We start from the raw sequence: 15435 nt of genomic DNA on the forward strand, positions 1-15435 counted from the left end.
CCTATCGGAGAGAAATGATTTAATGATTGAGAAAACATATCCCGTTATACCGTAGCTGGAAATCTTGTGAAGTAGACCCTTATGCCATACCTTGTCAAAGGCCTTTGATATGTCAAGAGCAATTGCCCTAGAAAGAAAGCCTTTGTCAAGAGATTCACTTATCCTGTGGGATATAACCGTCAGCACATCTACGGTAGATCTTGCAGAGCAGAAACCATATTGTGTGTCACTAAGAAGGTTATTCCTGCTGAGGTGGTTGACTATTTCTCTATTTAATATGGATTCCAGCAACTTACTCATAACACACAGGAGACTTATAGGTCTGTATTGAGAGGAAGATGACTTATCACCTGAATTCTTAAATATAGGGCAAACTGAAGAGGTCTTCCAGGCAGTCGGAAAGCACTTCTCCTTAAGGCAGCGCTTAAATAGTTTCGTAAGTATGGAAGCAAGTTCTGGTTGAAGCTTTTTTAACACTATAAGTGGGATGCCATCAGGGCCAGTTGCTTTACTGGAATCTAGGTTCTTTATTAGCTTGGCGACCTCATGCACGGATATTTGTATGTTACCTAGCTTGTTCTGTGTTATAGGAGGAAATATGGGGAGTTGATGGCCTTCGTCGCATAGGGTAGAATTAGCTGCAAAGTTCTTTGCAAATAGTTTGGCCTTGTCTGACGCTGACGAGATGACCTCTGGTCCATTGATAATGGTTGGTATAGAACGCACACTTCTGTTCAGGATCCTATTTGTTATTTGCCAAAACTGGTGGGATCCAAGCCGCTGATCAGCTACCTTGGATTTAACAGACTGGGCATATAGCTCTCTTGCATTTTTTATTACTCTTTTACAGTGGTTGCTGGCAGACCTGAAAGCAGCTTTAGTTTCAGTGCATCTATTACGTTGGTAGCTATGGAAAAAGTGATTTCTGTGCGCGATAGCAGCAGCACATTCTGGGGAGAACCATGGTTGGCTGTTAGGTTTTTGTTGAAATTTTTTAGATGGTATGAATTGGTCTATGCCTACAATTAACCATTCGGTCAGATCTGATACTATAGAGGACACATCCTTTTTAAACATGGAGTGCAGAGGTAAATCAGATATAAATGTACGGAAGCTATCCCAGTCAGCCATAGAGTATCGGTATACAGTACGGTGGAGGGGCACGTCTGGGGGCTTCTTACATTTCGTTTTTATCTTAAGTGATACGACGGAGTGGTCGGAGGATCCTAGAGGAGAATGAACGGAACATGAGCATAGCTCAGGGGAAGTTGAGAGAAAAAGGTCTAAGAGGCTTGCATATTGACCGGGTGTATCGGGCATACGAGTGGGTTCGCGAACAATCTGTGTGAGGTCATAAGCAATGGCAAAATCATGACAAAACCTTCCCTCACCATCTGTCTTATTTGAATGGGTCAGCCATTCCACGTTATGGACGTTGAAATCACCACATATGCGGATGTTAGCCGAGGGATGTGAAGACAGTATGTGGTCAATTTTCTCAGATATGCTCTTAAAGATAGTAACTCCGCTGTTGTGGGGCCTTTAGAGGGCAAATATAAATGCAGTGGTGTTAGCAAGTGAAACCCTGAAGCACATATAGGGTAAATTAGGATCTTCTCTAGAGATATCCCTACCACACGGGAAACCATCCTTAATGTAGGCACATATTCCATGCCCATGGCGATCTTGGGGGTCAGATTTAGCTGTTAAATTTGAGTATCCGTTAATTATGAACTCGTCTAGGGTAGTGGTCGGTCCTATTCCAGTTTCACTTAGAAATAATATGTCCGGTTTCGTCTCCTGTAATTGGGTTTCAACCTCTGGAAGGTTGGAACGTAGACCCCTGATGTTGGAGAAGGAGACCTGGTAGTAGGGGTCTACGTTGAAAGATGGGGTTCTAGGTTTAATCGAGTTTTTATTCTGGATATATTTCATGTTGAGGTTTGGGGATTTGTGGAATAGGTCGGCATACTTGGTTAGAGCAGTACAGAGAGGGAAAGTAAGAGAGAAAAAGACAGGAATTTTTTTTTTGTAGCACACGAAAAGGTAAAGCCTAACAATTACCCACTAGTATGGCATCGAGAGGCCCCACCAGAGACTACTGCATGGTCCAGATCCACTCACCAAATGGCAATACAGCAGTCCCAGTACTTTGCGCCTGCTGATAGGACAGCCTCCTTAGTGGTTAATCCAAGGTTCGGGTCCCTGACTATCAGGCGGATAACGTCAGCCCAGACAAACGTTTACCTCCAGCACCCTTACTAGTGACATGGCCACAAGGACAGACAGAGACAGAAAAATTTCCGACATCTCACACTACTGGTCACCAAGTACTACCGACCTTTAAGCAGCTTTTTCTTCACCCTTTGTCAGAAAAATCACTCATTGAATGAGGACTGAATGACAAAATAGGAGAAGCGAGAGTTACTGGAGCTGCCGATAACACATCCACTGTATTATCTACTCTCCATAAAAAAAGTGGGGGGGGGGAGGGGATGGGGACAAGTGACTTATTTATATCTAAGTAGTAAGTCCGGTGCTTAGTTAACAATTCAGGACACTTTTGATGATAATCTCCCCTCCCATATTAATGGGTGGAAGTGTCGTTATCTATCGAGTTTAAATCATTAGAGTTTCATCTTATAAATTAATTAAAATCCAATAATTAACTATTATTAATTTGTAAAGTCGGCTTAATATTATTTTACATTCGAGTTTAGATAATTATTCAAGGTTTTGCTTTAGGAGGTTCGTTTTCATGAGTAACTGTTTCTTTGCACTGTATGAATGTACTTTAACATAAGGCTAACTATATGAGATGGTTTGATTTGCCAGCAAGAAGAAGGCATTTACAATACATGCACGCTTGCAGTAATAGTATATATTAAGTATACTACTTAAATAAAGTCCTAACTTTATCTATTCTTTTAGAATAATTTCCGGCATTTTTTTTTCTTTTATCGTTAGTTGCCGGCATTTTGTTTGTTTTTTTATTGTTTAACTTTGTAGAATGAGGGGGGCGGATAATACAGGAGAATACAGACAAAATACATAAATAAAACACGAAAAAAAACACGTTTAAAAACAAGATAACATAAACATAACACATTTAGGATTAGTTTAAAAAAAATACTTAACGTTGTTGCGCTAGAAGATTCCGTTCTCATTTTGTCAACTGGTAGCTGGCATATGTCTTTCTAGAGTGAAAGAAGATTTCTACTTCCGGATAACTTGGGCGAGTGCCTATCTACTTATAGTATAAAAGTCGTTACGGTCGGAGGTGTGAAAATATTTAATTTACATTTTTTTTGTTAAGAAAAAAAAAAGTTCTAACTTTTTTTTTTTTTATAAAGGCCTAACTTTATTCTATTAGAATAATTTCCGGCATTTTTTTTCTTTTATCGTTAGTTGCCGGCATCTTGTTTGTTTTTTTATTGTTTAACTTTGTAGAATGAGGGGGCGGATAATACAGGAGAATTTGAAGGATTTGAACGTTATAACGAACGTATTTAAAAGTAATGTATTACTACCGGATTTGAATGTTATTACGAACATATTTAAAAGTAATGTATTACTACAGGATTTGAAGGTTATTACGAACATATTTAAAAGTAAAGTATTACTACCGGATTTGAAGGTTATTACGAACATATTTAAAAGTAATGTATTACTACCGGATTTGAATGTTATTACGAACATATTTAAAGTAATGTATTACTACCGGATTTGAAGGTTATTACGAACATATTTAAAAGTAAAGTATTACTACCGGATTTGAAGGTTATTACGATCATATTTAAAAGTAATGTATTACTACCGGATTTGAATGTTATTACGAACATATTTAAAAGTAATGTATTACTACCGGATTTGAAGGTTATTACGAACATATTTCAAAGTAAAGTATTACTACCGGATTTGAAGGTTATTACGAACATAGTTAAAAGTAAAGTATTACTACCGGATTTGAAGGTTATTACGAACATATTTAAAAGTAAAGTATTACTACGGGATTTGAAGGTTATTACGAACATATTTAAAAGTAATGTATTACTACCGGATTTGAAGGTTATTACGAACATATTTAAAAGTAATATATTACTACCGGATTTGAAGGTTATTACGAACGTATTTAAAAGTAAAGTATTACTACCGGATTTGAAGGTTATTACGAACATATTTAAAAGTAAAGTATTACTACCGGATTTGAATGTTATGACGAACATATTTAAAAGTAATATATTACTACCGGATTTGAAGGTTATTACGAACGTATTTAAAAGTAAAGTATTACTACCGGATTTGAAGGTTATTACGAACATATTTAAAAGTAATATATTACTACCGGATTTGAATGTTATTACGAACATATTTAAAAGTAATGTATTACTACCGGATTTGAAGGTTATTACGAACATATTTAAAAGTAATGTATTACTACCGGATTTGAATGTTATTACGAACATATTTAAAAGTAATGTATTACTACCGGATTTGAAGGTTATTACGAACATATTTAAAAGTAAAGTATTACTACCGGATTTGAAGGTTATTACGAACATATTTAAAAGTAATGTATTACTACCGGATTTGAATGTTATTACGAACATATTTAAAAGTAATGTATTACAACCGGATTTGAAGGTTATTACGAACATATTTAAAAGTAAAGTATTACTACCAGATTTGAAGGTTATTACGAACATAGTTAAAAGTAAAGTATTACTACCGGATTTGAAGGCTATTACGAACATAGTTAAAAGTAAAGTATTACTACCGGATTTTAAGGTTATTACAAACATATTTAAAAGTAAAGTATTACTACCGGATTTGAAGGTTATTACGAACGTATTTAAAAGTAAAGTATTACTACCGGATTTGAATGTTATTACGAACATATTTAAAAGTAAAGTATTACTACCGGATTTGAAGGTTATTACGAGCATATTTAAAAGTAAAGTATTACTACCGGATTTGAAGGTTATTACGAACATATTTAAAAGTAAAGTATTACTACCGGATTTTAAGGTTATTACGAACATATTTAAAAGTAAAGTATTACTACCGGATTTTAAGGTTATTACGAACATATTTAAAAGTAAAGTATTACTACCGGATTTGAATGTTATTACGAGCATATTTAAAAGTAATGTATTACTACCAGATTTGAAGGTTATTACGAACATATTTAAAAGTAATGTATTACTACCGGATTTGAAGGTTATTACGAACATATTTAAAAGTAATGTATTACTACCGGATTTGAAGGTTATTACGAACATATTTAAAAGTAAAGTATTACTACCGGATTTGAAGGTTATTACGAACATATTTAAAAGTAAAGTATTACTACCGGATTTGAAGGTTATTACGAGCATATTTAAAAGTAATGTATTACTACCGGATTTGAAGGTTATTACGAACATGTTTAAAAGTAAAGTATTACTACCGGATTTGAAGGTTATTACGAGCATATTTAAAAGTAAATTATTACTACCGGATTTGAAGGTTATTACGAATATATTTAAAAGTAAAGTATTATGATAATACCTCTTAATGGAGGCCCAGTAACGATATCACTTTCGAAGAAGTATGCGGCACAAAAGACCACCTCCTGAATGTTTCATATGTGATCATAGGACCAGAGGTAAGTGTAGTAGTAATGTCACAAATAGCTTTGCTACAACAAAGATTGTTTTTTTCTGCCACTCGCAATTGGAAAAAAGAAGAAAAAAGAGAAAACACAAGAAGTGTATCTGGTCGTATGCAAGAAGGTGTGAATAACATAATAAACCCATGTGACCAGGCGAGATTTGAGACAGGTCAAAGAATCCGGCTTGGAGGGGAAAAAGGCAGTTCTTCGTTACGTCTTGCGTGGGTGGAAGCGTTACAATCAGTCGAGACCTTGCAGAAAAGCCTCAGTTAAAAATTACAAGTCTTTCAAATTTTTATTAAATTGTATGCATAACCATTTGACACCGTATAAATAAGCTACTGCGAATTTCAACTTCTTCTTAAGACATCTTAAGCTTCAGTCGTAAATTTTAGAGCTTTTTCAGATTTAAAATCCTATCATGGATTTTGATTTAAATTGGAATAAGAATTCTAGGGAAAATTGATTTTAATCTTCAGAGGGTTGAATAAAAGTGGTGTAAAACTATTCTGTTCGGGAATTTTATTCGTCCTGGAATCGGTTGATATCCATTCCTATAAGATTTCTTTGTATAAAAGATCTATAATTGTTCGGTAACTAATTTGAATTAACTAATCCTTGTTTGTCCGCATGAATCCACAAGTAAAATGTTTAAATGAACGTAAAATAAACGTGCATGAAATCAGTAGGATCGATCAAATCAAGTAACGGTCTCTTCGACAAATCCGTGTAGAAAGAAAGAGCAATTCGTGGATCGAACATTTTTCTTTGTTGGATTCGTTAATTCAATTCTTGGATGTTCTCTAATAATCAGTGATAAACTCTAAAAATCACAAACGATTACACAGTGTACATAATGCTTGTCTGGACTAATAGTAATGACATTCACAAAAGCGAATACTTAACCAAGAAACCATTGCATGTATTTGTAATTTTTTTTGCGTTCTTATTGCTCTTCTTGACGAGACACGCATTTTCGCGGAATCCTGCTCGGTTACATCGAACAATCGTAGTAATTTAAATTAGTAAATGCATCTTTGTATTGTTTAGTATAAATAGTGCAGTCGGACATGTTATGGTGCAGTTGCAATTACACTTGAACAAAAGAAATCAGTATTTCAGTTGCATGAGAATTTGCGGGATTTATCAGTCACGGCTCATTTACTGTTCTAACATGCAGATGACAATCGGAATGCACAAAGCGACGCTGGAATTTGGTGACATGCAAACTAAAGTAAACAAGTGCAATAAATAAGTCGATTATAATGAAAAAAAAAGACATTTTGTTCGCTATTTCTATGATTATAGATTCTGTATTTATAAAATCAGTGGCAAGGGAAAGAAGCGGACGTTCATATAATCAATTTTTGTTTTCATATTTATCAACGATAAAGAGTATCTGTTTGTCTGAAGCTACCGTCTAATTTTGAAACATGCCAACTAAACAAGCAAGTTCAACAAATAACTCGATTATAACTCGATTATAATGCGAAAATAAATATATACGACTCTCTGTCTTCGTGTCTGAGATCAAATTGTAACATCTGCTTTGTCCTCGGTCGATTAAAAAGGGATCGTTATAGAAGTAAAGTAAACAAAAAGACGAAAAAGAAAAAGTGAAGAGAAACAGCTACGTGAAGAAGTTATAGTGTGTCAAAATAAAAGGCACACGAAAAACTTGGACATTAATACAAAAGGACACTTCAACGGAGAAACAAAATACATGTTGACAAGTGCAAAAAAGAACACAACCAGAACGAACTATATGAATGCAAAAATTAACAAAACTCGTTAAAAAAGTAAATGTAAACTATGTGAACAAATAGATCAAAACAATAAACTACGTCATAAATGAATACAGAAAATAAAACCTTCCAAATACAAATAAAGATTGGTAAAGTAGTCCATTTGGTACTATGCAAACGAATACGCTTCAAAAATTCAGATAAATCGTACAAGCATAAAATGAAACCAGTATTGTGCACTGAAAAGAATGCAATCCTATGGGATATAAGAGAAAACTCATCAAAAAAAGTCTACATTAAATAATAAGCAAGAAACTGTGGCAAATGTTAGATTTCGCCACCTCAAAATATAACAACACATCTAAAAAATGTCGTCTACTACTACTACTACTACTACTACTACTACTACTACTACTACTACTACTACTACTACTACTTATACTACTACTGCTACATAATAATAATAATAATGATAATAATAATAATAATAATGTTGGCTCTTCTAATTACAGCAACAACAATATCACAGACACTGTGTTCTAATTTCAAGTGCCAAAATAATACCAACGAAATGCAGAGCGGCCAAAATAAGCATCAAAAACTCTAAGGAAAAGATGGACAACAAAAGAGAATAGACTGGTAATGGAATGCTATTACAGAAGAACACGGTTATTGGAAATGGATGAAAGAGTTGTGAGACATGTTCAGTGAATACCATGCAACGGAACAAAGAATTGCAGACCAGCACGACTTATTCTCAAGAGATGGTGGGTTTCAAATCTAGACTATTCTAAATATGACAAAGGACAAATCATAGAAAAGACACGGATACAATCCTTACTGGAACCTCACACAAGGAAACTCCACATGTCGCAAAACATAAACACAATAAAGAGTGAGACTGAGATCTATGAAACAACAGAATTTTACGAAAATGAAGCAGCTGAAGTAGAAAACGTCATGCAAATTATAGATGAAAAAACAACCCTCCCATCCCTAAGTAAACAAAAGTAGGAGAAATTAAAATCAGAAACAGAGAACGCAAACCAGGTCTTACCATACATTCCAACAGATACAGATTAAACAATTTATTTTACGCAGGTACCAAGACAGTAAGTATGAAGTTCAAAGTAAAAAAAAAAAAAAACAGGGAAAGAAAATGGGCAGAAAAAAGAATATAGCCATGGCATGGATCGACTACAAAAAAAGCGTATGACACAAGGATGGATATAGAATGTACAGACAATATTATCAATTTGAGAGCAATAAGAACACGGACACCTGAACTGACAGCTGATGGACAATACATAACTGAGATTAAAATACAAAGAGGTATCTTCTAAGAGAATTCCCTATCAGCACTTCTATTCATCACAACTATGATGCCCCTTAACAATATACTAAGACAATGCCAAGCCAGATACGAGTTCACATACAGATGAAAAATTGAACCTCCTAATATACATGGATGACATAAAACTGTTTACAAAAACAAGAAGGCATTAGAAACGTTAATAAACACAACCAGAATCTTTAGCCAGAATATCCCAATATAATTCGGTATGGAAAAGTGCGCACTGCTGATTATGAGAAAAGGGAAAATTAGAAGCAACTGAAAGTATGGAACTACCGAACCAAACGGAGATGAAGGTAGTAGGTGAAAATAATAGCTACAAATATTGGGGAGTTCTGGAAGCAGACATCATCAAAGCAACAGAAATGAAAGAGAAAATTGAAAAAGAATACCTCAGAAGGACAAGAATACTCATCGAAAGTAAACTATAGAGTAGAAATCTAATTAACGGTATAAACACATGACACTAGCAATATACTCTGAACCATTTATGGGTTGGACTAAAGAAAAATTGAGGTATTTCGACTAGAAGACCAGGAAACTTACGACTATGAACAATGCACTACACTCAAAGGATGATATTGACCGACTCTATATGAAAAGGGAAAGACTGTGTAAATAACACAAAACAAAATTAGAACAATACACAATGCAGAATACTGAAAGAATAATTAGCGCCGTACGACACACTGGAAAAAAAGACAAACAAAGCAGAAAAAGAAGAGACGATGAATAAGACAAGAAAAGAAAAAAATGGAATTTGAAACAGCTAAACGGGCGATCATAAGGATGACAAAAGATGAGATTAACGAAAACACTTGGACATGGCTACAAACGTGAACCTAAACAGAGAAACTGAATCCCTAATAACAGCCACACAAAATAACACAATTAGAACAAACCACATCAAAGCAAGGATCGCAAGACACAAGAAACCAGTAAATGCAGATTCTGTGGACAAAGAGACAAAATAATAAACCACATAATAAGCAAACTAGCTCAAAATAGACACAATCAAGCGAAGAAGGCAGTAAATTGGGAATTAGGCAGACAATTGTATCTTGAGCATTATGAGAAATGACACACGAATTGGTAGCATTACTTGTAAATGAAAACCTCAACATCCTATGAAACATAGACATTCAAACGGACAAACCCATCCAAGCAAGAAGCCCAGATATCATAATAACAAGAAGGACAAGTCCTGCCAGATTGTAGATTTGGCCGTCAAGCAGATCACAGAGTGAAGATCAAGGAGACACAGAAGCGGAGCAAATACGCAGAACTAGCCAGAGAGCTGAAAGGAATATGGAAAATAAAAAAAAAGTCAGGATTATACAACTAATAGTAGGAGCGTTAAGAACAATATAAAAAAAAAACTTTGAAAAAAGAATAAGAGAGGTTGGAATGCTAAGAAGGTACCACGGATAACAATGAAAACGATTGAAATATTAAAAGAAACCTTTGAATGCGGAGACTAACACACATGAGCTACAGGCACAGTTCGGACATACAGGAAATGCTACAGATGTAAAACACAAAGGGAGATCACATAGAGTGATGAAAACTGAAACTGTGTAATTGTAAGTTAAACTCCCCCTGCGTCCCTGCCTTCTGCCTCCACACCCATTTTTTTTGGGGGGGGGTGTCACCATGAACTGGCATCATACTAAATAAATGTGACGGGTCAAGGAGGATGGAAGGACCGAAGAGGGAAAGCACTAACCAGACCTTTGCGGGATGGGTGAAAAGAGGATTGATGTCTTGGGGAGAATTATAGCTACCAAAATTCCAGTCAAGACCAATGGTCGCTGCCAATGAGAAATCAATGGCAAGCGGCTGTTGTGATAACGCAAATTCATCTACAAAGTTAATCGAAAGAAGTGGAGGGTACTGGAAATCTGGCAAGACTTGTCATTCAGATTCCGGAGAACACCACGTTATTCTCTAAGAGAAATATTTGGTATTGGCCTATGTGACTCCTACTAGTGAGTAAATAATAAATATTTCTAATAATTAATAGTAATAATAGTAATAATAAATATTACCAATGGTAATGCTAATAATTAGTAATAATAGTGATAATAAATATTAATAATGATGATGATGACGATGACATTAAAAGTCAATACCCTAAATAATTAAAAACAGTTTTTTTTTAAAACTTTTTAATTAAGACAATCGCTCTTCGAACTATAATAAATACAAAGTGTGCATTTCTATATAAAAAATGTATGTACTTCCATTGGGTTATGAAAAAAATAGTAAGACACGTGACTTTTAGTTCCAAGAGGAAACTATTTAAACTGTCGAGAGAACGCGAGAAAACAAATTGCAAATCAAACTACCTCACCATACTTACCCTGTCGTCTGAAATAAACTAGAAAAGAAATAATCTATACTGTAATAAAAAATACATTTCTTTTTTAGGTCATCAAAAATTATAATAATTATAATAATTTATATATGATAAAAATGGTGTGATTGATGCAATTCTATGATTTTATATGATTATTTTAGGAATAGATTTAAATAAATATTAAGTGAAAACACTGGCGAAACATAATTTATTCTTGTAACTTTTAACAGAGGTTGTGTATTAGTAAATTACATTAAGTAAGAAAGATATACGAGTCTATATTGACAAAGAAAGAAGGATGTACACAGAAAATGCGTTCGGGATCAATTCAGCTTGTTAAGCTTTGTCCTTTTGGTTGTATATCTGTCGTAATAACGACCATTCACGCAAACTCAAACCAAAAAAGTAATTCATAAAAACATATCAGAAACGAAAACAATGTTCCAAGATGAACTGCAGTGTAATCAAGCCAGAGTTCACGTGGGGGAAACGATGGACATCTAATTGGTTGCGGTAACACACATGGGAATAGTGTCAAAATTAGACCACATTTTTTTTTGTGTGTGTACAGCATCTATGAAGGCGATAACATCTCGATTGTTTTGAGATGCACCGTAGAGATCATAATGTTATGCCCTTAGAGGGGGAGTATGTTATGAGTTATACGATTATATGAACAAGATTAAACAAGGAGCACATGGGCAAAGTAAAAAAAAAAGGTGCAAGTAGAAAAGAAGGAAGAGGAGTAAACAGGAAAGCGGAAGAAGGAGATATAGATGGAGGAGAAAGATGAGGTGCTGCTCTTGGAATGCTCTTTGTTCAATTTTCTTTCAATTCCAGCGAAGTCGCAAAGGGACAAAATCATAAAAATAAAGAAATGTGACACAATATGAGAGAAAAAAAAGAAAGAATTTCATTTGTTCTTTGTCGTTATTCGGTTTGTAATATTTTTACGCGTTCTCTTGTCAAGGTCAGAGTGTAGCTGGTGGCTTTCAGTTAAAGGACAATAGAAAGAACGAGTTCCACTACAAAACACTGACCATATTGAATAGACGATTACCATGAACGCTTAAACGTATCGCTTTTTTGCCAAAGTTGGTCTTTTTATTTAATAAAACATTACAGAACATAATGTCATCTTCAAAAATGATTTGGAACAAAGCATTTTGAAACTCATAGCTGTCTGCAGAGATATTTTTGAAAATAAGTTCTCTTCTAAAATCGAATATGGTCGTTATCAGATTTTTTAATTTAATCTTTATCGAAGCTTCACTTTCCTTTTAAAAGAAAGCATGGTTAATATTAATACAAATAGAAATCACAGCCAAAGTCATAAAATATGATACTAATAGATAATTGAAACTAATATTGAATGCACACACTTAGAGATACACAGTAGAAGTTCGTGCTCCAATGATACTGGTTCAAATAGAGCTGAGAGAACGCTGCGCATTAAAATAAACTGGAATCGTTAATCATAGAAGCAACCGAACTCAACAAAACGATTTTCAGAAAATACCCAGCGAATATTCGTGGTGAACTGCAAATAAATACAAAATATTGCACCTGGAGGGACGGTTAAAATCTTTAAAAAATCTCTCAGTTAAAGTGTCTAAAATAGCGAGTGAATGTATGGCATCGAGTAGAATGCCCCATCCCCAACAAAACAAAATGATAAGAAAATTGAAAAAAAGAGAGAGAATTATTCTTCATGAGCGATACACATGTTGATTTCAAATAACTTGCGATGATCTTTAAAAATGTATTTCGTATTGATGCAAGAATGTATTTCGTATTGTAGAAGATGACTGGTAAGTATAGAAGATTGTGAATCATATGATGAAAGAACAGGAGAAATACATGACTCGGCGTATAGAAAAGTAAAAAAAAAATCACCAGCAAAACGATCAATACACATAGTATCAAAACTGAAAACAAAACGGTAAGAGAAAAGAGAAGAGAAACTGATTATGGTACACAACACAGCGTAAAGAAGGTAACAAGTTGTCGAACAAGGCTCCGATGTGTACTTATATGTTTGGAATAAACAAATTTTATATATATATATATATATATATATATATATATATATATATATATATATATAATATAAAGCTGAACGTCTTTGTGTGTGTGTGTGTGCCTGGTCACGAATAGGCTCCTATATAGTTGACTATTATTGAAAACTGATCACATATAATGATAGAAGATGTATTGAGACACATGAATGGGTATGTTTGATCTGGCATAATGATGATTCATTAAAATTGTGGGGTCTGCGTACGCGCCTGGTCCACAAAATATGGAAATAAAAAATTAAAAAATTAAAAAAAAAAAACGTTTACAAGTGTTTTTGATATAGATAATACTTTGATAAGTATGTTTTAACTTAAATAGGGATGGTATAATAAAATTGTGGGATGTGCGTTCGCACCTGGCCTCCATAGAATGGAAATAGGCACAAACTTTAATAAAGACTTTTCATATCTATCTGCGTAAGTATACTTTGATAATTATGTTTCAGTTTGAAGAAATATGGTATACTAAAATTATGGGGTGTTTGTTAGCGCCTGACCTCCATAGAATGGAAATATGTCACAAAGTTTAACAAGGTTTTTTAATATAAATCCACAGAATATTGCGATAAGTGTATCAGTGTGAATAGGTATGGTATACTAAATTATGAGGTTAATCTATTTTATTTTTACTTTCATAATATTTTGCTTTGGTTTTGATACCCCCAAATTCGAAGCTATCTCTTTACAACCCTCCCTTTACAACCTATCATACTTTCATAAATCAGAGTCCATTTTCTGTAGACTGTTTTTGAACCCAGTCAACGACGTATACTTTTGCTAGTATATATATATATATATATATATATATATATATATATATATATATATATATATATATTATATATATATATATATAAGAAATATCAATACAGTTATAATGTAACAGTCAGTTATGTATATAGCGTTGATATAAAGTTATGAAAATAATAAAATATATATTTTTCTCAACAATGAGTGAATGCATAAGAGAAATTCAATTCGATTACCATCAGAGTTGATGCTAAAATTCAGTCATGTCTTTACTTACTAAGACTTCTGCTAACTCCTTTAACACTTAGCAAATGATCACTTCTGTGCGTAGTGAATCAGTCTATGAATAAACGTCTTATGGTAACGTTTTTCTACCATCGTACTATAAAGGTTTATATTAAGATGGGTCCCAAGTTAGGGTGGGGCCGACTATCTAGAATTTCTGTCATTGTCTTAGTCCCACCATTCATCTTCGTCGCTGAATTCTCATCTGTTGGCTTTCGGATATTCTGTAATTATAATTTGGTGAAATGTATTTATTTATTTCAACTAGTAAGGATATCTGAATCAGCTTTCTCGGTGCAGCCTTTTTTCTGAAAACCCATTCGGTATGGTAATTAAGAAACCCAACTATCCTAGATAATTGTCTGAAGTACTGCCCTCGAATTAAATATGATTTCTGGTTAACTTAATCATCTGTTTCATTTAATTGCGTTTATATTTTCTCAAATCTGTTTTAAATTTTATGATTTCCGACTCTGTCAAAACAAATAATCACGTAAGAATTTCTTGCTATATTTATCGATGTATCTCCGATGGTTTTAACCGACGCTAAAAAAGAAATTACGTTTATTTTTTCCGATTTTGTTTTAATTCTGTTGGTGGTCCGATATTACGACCACTGGTCACCGGTACAACGGTGGTCCGATGTTACGACGACCACTCGTTACCGGTACAACGGTGGTCCGATGTTACGATGACCACTGGTTACCGGTACAACGGTGGTCCGATGTTACGACGACCACTCGTTACCGGTACAACGGTGGTCCGATGTTACGATGACCACTCGTTACCAGTACAACGGTGGTCCGATGTTACGATGACCACTGGTTACCGGTACAACGGTGGTCCGATGTTACGATGACCACTGGTTACCGGTACAACGGTGGTCCGATGTTACGACGACCACTCGTTACCGGTACAACGGTGGTCCGATGTTACGATGACCACTGGTTACCGGTACAACGGTCGTCCAATGTTACGATGACCACTGGTTACCGGTACAACGGTGGTCCAATGTTACGACGACCACTCGTTACCGGTGCCACGATGGTCCGATATTCTGATGACCACTGACTAACCGATGTTACAATGCCCACTGTATTCTTTCGCTAACATGTTTAAAAGGTCTGTAAAACTTGCGAACTGACACACCTTGGTTGTGGACTTGAATAAGTAGACGATTCTGTTAACAACCTTAATACTTGCCATTAACA

This window comes from Euprymna scolopes, chromosome 5 (assembly GCF_053919585.1).
Source record: "Euprymna scolopes isolate OS-2025 chromosome 5, ASM5391958v1, whole genome shotgun sequence".
Lineage (NCBI taxonomy): Eukaryota > Metazoa > Mollusca > Cephalopoda > Sepiida > Sepiolidae > Euprymna > Euprymna scolopes.